The sequence below is a fragment of the Eptatretus burgeri genome, chromosome 11 (assembly GCF_056783735.1).
Source record: "Eptatretus burgeri isolate ZD-2024b chromosome 11, Ebu_testis_v1, whole genome shotgun sequence".
Classification (NCBI taxonomy): Eukaryota; Metazoa; Chordata; class Myxini; order Myxiniformes; family Myxinidae; genus Eptatretus; species Eptatretus burgeri.
Genome location: NC_140971.1, coordinates 70,316,069 through 70,322,068, shown reverse-complemented (window position 1 = coordinate 70,322,068; position 6,000 = coordinate 70,316,069). Strand labels below are relative to the sequence as shown.

Genomic DNA, 6,000 nt, shown 5'->3' with positions numbered 1-6,000 from the left:
TCAGAGCCCTCGATACAAAGAGCCTCCAAGTTGTGCTTATCATTAACCTGGAACTGAGAGCTCGTTTCAGGCTCAAGATTCAGTCCAAAGTCCTTTCCAATATATATTGAACCCGCGATTAATCAAACACTCAGAAGGTGCGATCTATATCAGTCCATACATTTGTCAATCAGCTCGTTTGAACGGGTCATGCAGTATCAAGTGTCAGCAATGCTGGCCGACCTGCAATCCAGTTATCAAGATATAAATGCTTTATTTATCATTAAATTTCCATTATATTTACTGCTTTCCGCCCATTCCAAAACCTATTTCCATTCCGTGATACTCCGCCTGCTCCTGCTGTCCCATAACTAAGTCCCACTCTCCTGCTTTCTCATTCTTTCCCTTCTCAAATCCACCTTTCCCTCCCACGGCCCCTTCCATTGCCTTTGCCTTTCTCCAATTCTTCTCAAGCCAATATACCTTTTCCATCCTTCCCTTCTTTTTGAAAACCCCAGCTCACTCTGTCATCCCAACTCTGCACTCTGCGTCATGCTCTCTCATGGTCAGGTGATACAAGCAGTGGACAGGTAAGCTGGGATGGGGGGGAATGGGAGATGAGATGAGGAAGAACTCAAAGATGAGATGAACTGTAGAAGAAGAACTGTTCTGTTGGGATGGGAATAGAGCTACATAGGTGATGAGTTGAGCTTGTGGTATAGAAATATGTAACATTTACCTTGTATTGATGGGGTCAACTTTATTATATCCATAAATGCAATGGAATTTTGAGATTGTGGTATTACCTTAACCCCTAACATCCAACACTCCACCCCACCTGTCTGCTCCATATACAAGACTATTTTCCTTCTGCTTTACCATTCAATTGTCTCCCACACTCATGGGCGGAAACTACCTCGTATTGTTAAGGGGCCGGGTATCAATTGCGAGCACGACCGCTTGGGGGAGCAGTGGAGTCTGCTCCACCGGAATTGAGGTCGTGACTCTTGGATAAGTCCGAAAGGCACGGGTCCCTTACTGGACCATGAATCGCCAATAATTCGACCGCATGGGGTAGGGTCAATTGCCAAACTTCAATATACCCAATTACCCATGCGGCAAAGCTACCGAGGAATTCACACCCTCGACGGACCTCGAGCGGAACGAGCCGTCACCGTGCCCGAACCGTGTGTAACCCGAGCGGATGTTACCAAGGCCTGTCGGTCCAAATGAACAATTTACTGCCTCGCTATTTCTCAACACACACTGTGCCAAGCCAATGAAAGAAACACAGAAACGAGCTGGAACGTTTAACAAAAGGGATATTTATTTATATTATAATAGGGCAGGGGAGCACGCAAGAAGGCAGAGTTAACCGAATAAAAGGAATGCAATTTACACACACGGCACTTAAAAGACGGGCTCACACACAGACACACACCCCCCAAAAATAAATGGTGGCCACTGCCTTTATTGGTACCCCCAGCTTGGAGGGAAGGTGAGCTGGAGGTAAGAGACTGGCTTGGACCTTCCCGCTTTGTGCGGTTCTCGACGATCTGGCCCGGCTGGACTCAAACCCGCAACACTATGCCGCTCCAAGCACCGGGTACGAAGTGTAGCGTCGGGTGCTGGCACGCTCCACCGGCAAAACAGGCGACGAGGCAGGCAAAGCAAGTCAGCTGGGCAGGCAGGCAAGCGATTCTCCTCCGGCTCGCAGGCAGGCGATTTCAGGTGGGACGACTCTCTCAGCGGGTCGCCCCCACACAATTATCTCTTTTTCTTGACAGGTGGGAGGGATCCGTCCGTGCCATTCCCCTAATTGGACAGGCATGTTGGGCGATCTCCTGGCTGTCCGAGATTGGGGGGGGGGAGGGTGCTCATGTCTCCACCCCTCGACCAGGAAGTCGAGCAGCAATATGTTGCGTTGGCTCCCCATTGGCCGAGAGGCGGCAGACGTGCTCGCACCCCTCCCATTGGCTGAGATTGGCGCCATGCCCGTATTTGGAGCGAAATCCAAGACGCCAACATCCAAAGAAATCCCGCCTGGCACATTGGACTCTGCCCACGGCTGTGCTTGACATGCACGCGCGTGGGAAAGGCCGATGGTGAAGAAGCGAAGATGGGCGTTGTTGTTGTCGAAGTTTAAAATGTAAAAATCCAAACTATAAAATAACTCACAGCGCACGTACAATTAATCACCCATTAAACAGAGGACGGGACCCTAACTAGAAATACATACTTACCAATATAGCTGATCTATAGGACCTGGCTGTTGTGTGCAGTTAGCTTCCAAGTTCGCAACAATATCACCCCTTTGTCTTCCTATTTTCTTTTTTCTATACAGGGTGTCCATAAATTACCTTCCCAAATTCAATCCGTAATAAAAAATAATGAAATTGAATACAACGACGTGGTTTTCTGCGTGTGAGAGAACATTTCTCAAAGTTTAATTGGGTTGGCAGGATGGCTTAAAGGTACACACACTCGCCTTTAAGCTGTGTAGCTGGGTTTGAATCTTGGCCGAGCTATCTCCAGGACCCTAAACAAATTACAAATTCCTGCCCTAACCTACAGCGGGCATTGCATCAGCAACACACCCGCATTCTCAGTTAAAGATGCTACGCTGCAGCCTTGTGCTGTACATGAAAGAAGAAGAAAGTTTTATTGTCAAGATCATCATTGATCTTCATCAGTGCACTTCTTTGTGAGCACCCCGTGTCACGTGTAACATGTTGAGGCGATACTTTATCTCCTTACAGGTTAAGTTCAGCATTCCTACAGTTTTTGGCCTATCTCTCAATGGTGAAGAATCACTTTAAGAAAGTAAATATTTCTCGTACCCAGATCTGGATTCGGATCTTCACCAAAATCGAATCTATTCGTCATTGTCACACAGCCAACCTGTCCACCAAGTTTCATCCGAACCCGTCCACAACTTTTTGAGATATCGTGATATATATCAGTTTAGCCCTATCCCTCAATGGTGAAGAATCACTTAAAAAATTATTGGATTCCGATTCGGATCTTCACCAAAATTGAATCAATTCTTCACCAAAATTGAATCGATTCTTCCTTGTCACACACCCAACGTGTCCACCAAATTTCGTCCGAATCCGTCCACAACTTTTTGAGATATCCTGCACACAAACAGATAGACGACAGACAGAGAGGGGTGAAAACATAACCTCCTTCACCCTCAGTGGCGGAGGTAAAAATATCCAGTGGGGTTATGTCCAGCCAACATGGTGGCCACAGAATCGGACCGTCACGCCCAATCCATCGATCATTGAAGTGTTTGTTGAGGAAATCGCACATTATCAGAATCCAGTGTGGGGGAGATTCATCTTGTTGGTAAATTACCTCTGGTTGCAGGTCCGCCAATTGTGGGAGTAAAACGTTCTCCAACATATCCCGGTAATTGACAGACTTGACAGTGGCTTCAACAAGGAAAAATGATCCAATGACTCCGCTTGGTGCAAATAATGGCCCCAAAAAAGGTCAATAAAACTTTGAGAAATGCTCTTTCACATGCAGTGAACCGCATCGTTGCATCCCATTTCATGATTATTTTTTATTACCGGTTAAATTTGGAATGGTAATTTGTGGACACCCAACGGTGGAACGGTAATTATCCCTTCAATCGGGAGGAGAGATATACAATATATATATATATTTTTTTTAATTATATTTCTTTCTTTTCAACAAATTAATACACCCAGAGACCTTGCTTGTTTGTTTTTTGATTTTGGGCCACGCTTCCATTTTAAGGGGACAAAGGCGAAGCACCAAAAAAAATTCACACATTTTGCCTTTCCATTTCCTTGCATTTAGCCCATGGAGATCCGATTTGGCATGAAGGTGCATTCAAACAGCCCCTATAGGGTTCCTGAGATATTTTTTTTTTTGGATTCGTCTTATTTCTCGATTATACAGTGGTCAAAGATCAAAATCGGTCACAAAATTGAGGTTTTTGGCTTGCCATGCCTCCGTAGTCCAGACATGAATTGGAAAAAAAATGATACCTCAACACAGTTTTTATAGATTGAAGTGGCCAGACATTAGTTTATTGCCTTTCTTTGGATTTCACAGGGGTCAAATGTCAAAATTGGTCACAAATCAAGATTTCTGGCCTGCTAAATGGTTAAATTTCAAACATTCCACAGAAGACTCGCCACAAGAAATACTGTAACAGACGCACGTGTTCAATGATGGGCACGGCGCCTGCGGGTATGGGACAAAATGATCTCCACATCCATCAGGTTAGTTTGGTGCCAATTGGCGTTTCAACACACAACCTCGGCGAATCTGCTGAGTGAGTTGGCTGAGTTGAGCCTATCAGTGATCTGCGTTTATTGCGGTTTAGCACCAACTCAATCTGCCTGTCTATCGGATTAATATGCCAATTCCACTAAACGCTATGGAGCGCGCTCCCGCCAACCACACGATGTTTCATCAAAACGAGAATATTTATTAACAGGAAGTAAAGGGGGGAGGAAGAAGAATGCAGAGAAACGGCGGCAATTCCAGTCGGTAACCAATGATAATAAATAATTTAATCCCTCACGCTCTCGGAACCCCGCCAGCTTTTCCGCACATGCTTCCCAAGCGGTGTTCGCAGCTCACCAACTCTGCAGTGAACCGTGACTTGTGCCACGAAGCCGAACCACAAACCACCGTGCACTACAGTACCACGAATAGCCAGGCAGGAACCAACAACGGCCAACCACCGAGAACCACCGTACATGCGTATTCCATCCTGCAGGGCTGTTGCTGTGCAGCGTCACAACAAGTATGCAGCACTATTGTTTAGGTAGGCGCTACCCCTCAGACCATGTGTGGCGCACACCCATCGGTCCATGCGCCTGATGGATGATGATTTATGGGCCGTGTTGATTGGCTGGAAAGCCGGGGAAATTTCACGTCACGGACAGTCCGATGGCGTAGAGCCTGTCAGATGTCCATATATGGGCATATTCACCAGCACTTTTCATGGCCCTGCGGTGACAGATGGTGACCTTTGGCCAAATTTACCACCACAGGATGTACGACGGGAAGGTTTAAGATTCTCGGGAGGGGGGAAATGCGAGGCTTCGATACAGATGCTGGGGGAGGGGAGACAACATCTTTCTAAACACGTGCTCGACACACTTTATCCCTCAGGAGAATTGCATCACACTTACTCGAACATGTACTGGGAAATAACTATTCTAATCTATTCCCCTTTTACCCCCCTGGACCAGATCCATAACAATACTTTGCCACAGCCTCTTCAGACTAAAGCAAGTAAACATTTGTCTGGTGTATTGTTTCTGATTTTTTACAGGGGGGAAAAGTTCAAAATTGGTGGAGGAATTCAGGGTTTTGGCATCTCCCAGTTTTTATCCAATGCAGACAAGACCTGCACAAACATACCTTGCCACAACTCCTGCAGAGCAAAAGCTGACAGATAGTGATTTGGTGTCTCTTTTTCAATTTCACTGGGGTCAAAGTGGAGGAGGGAGGGGGGACATTGCATTTGCTTGTAAAATTCTGCAATTGTAATAATATATTTTTTATTTTTGTCAACTTGGCCCACTGCAAGCCACTCGGTACGTGATAAACAGGTACCCCGGTATGTTTGTCTACCTGCACAACATGCATCATCGGCAAGTGTTTGGTTTTGAATTTGGTTCATTAAAAATATATATATATATTTACAACAGAACAGTAATCACATCCAGTCATATTTGTACGGATATGGGATTGAGGAGTAAAGTTGGGTTGGGGGAGGGTGTGAAAATAAGTTCACTCTGTCACCTTGGAATAAGGTGTCCTGAAGGCCTATGTAATCCAAATCATGGTCACGTTTCTTCCCTGTCCACTGAAATGACGTTACTAGAGAATACCACTTTGGCCAATTAGTAATGCAACACGGAAATTTGTTTGTAGGTTGAGAGCCATGGCAAATGCAATGCTGCTCACTCTTGACTTTGAGCCAAACAGCAATTCAGTTCCAAAGTCTGGACTTTTAGAACCGTCGCA

General features: G+C 45.7%; 1 protein-coding gene across 1 annotated transcript in view; it reads left to right on the top strand.

Annotated features, from left to right (window-relative positions):
- The first annotated feature begins 364 nt into the window (after positions 1-364).
- Positions 365-6,000, top strand: part of LOC147017327 (hippocalcin-like protein 1) — a 64,266-nt gene continuing 58,630 nt past the window's right edge. The window contains exon 1 of the mRNA XM_085846875.1: positions 365-569. The gene's annotated coding sequence lies outside the window, so the exon portion shown is untranslated. The remainder of the gene's footprint in view (positions 570-6,000) is intronic.